Source organism: Nothoprocta perdicaria, unplaced genomic scaffold (assembly GCF_003342845.1).
Source record: "Nothoprocta perdicaria isolate Ctin4 unplaced genomic scaffold, notPer1 scaffold_83, whole genome shotgun sequence".
Classification (NCBI taxonomy): domain Eukaryota; kingdom Metazoa; phylum Chordata; class Aves; order Tinamiformes; family Tinamidae; genus Nothoprocta; species Nothoprocta perdicaria.
Genome location: NW_020456121.1, coordinates 2,606,339 through 2,606,903, shown reverse-complemented (window position 1 = coordinate 2,606,903; position 565 = coordinate 2,606,339).

Sequence of the window (565 nt, the reverse complement as noted above, 5' to 3'; positions counted from 1 at the left end):
TTAACCTGGAGCCTCAGCCATGCGTGCCCGGCGTCAAGGGTAAATGTGCATCTCATTTCCCCAGCCCTCCGCAAGGAAATAAACTGGAGGCCTCGGGGGCCCGCTGTGCGCGTAGGGCCTGGCCCCAGGGGTGCGCGGCCGCGGAGGGGCCGGGCGCTGCGCGGGTGCCGTGGGCGGCGAGAGAAGCGCGCACGCGGTTATCGTTCCGCATCTGCTGCGTGGGGAAGCCAGGCAGCCCTGGCGAGTGCGCACCGGGCAGGGGAGGGAGAGCGGGGGGCAGTGGCGGGGCTGGATCCAGGCAGGGTAGGGCTGGGCTGGGTGGTTTTTTTTTTTCTTGCCCGAGGAGCGGCACATGTAAAATGAAGCCAAAAGTCCCCCCTGAGCTGCCGAGCGTGCGCGCGCGCGTGTGTGTGTGTGCGTGCGCGGGCCGCTGTGTGCCTAATAGGAAATAGTAAAAGCAGTGAGGCAGGTCATTTGGGGAGCGATTATCCTGCAGCCCTGGTCACCGCGTAGACGGAGGAGCGGGAGCGCGCGGCCGGCGGCGGCGGCGGCAGCGGCGGCGGCG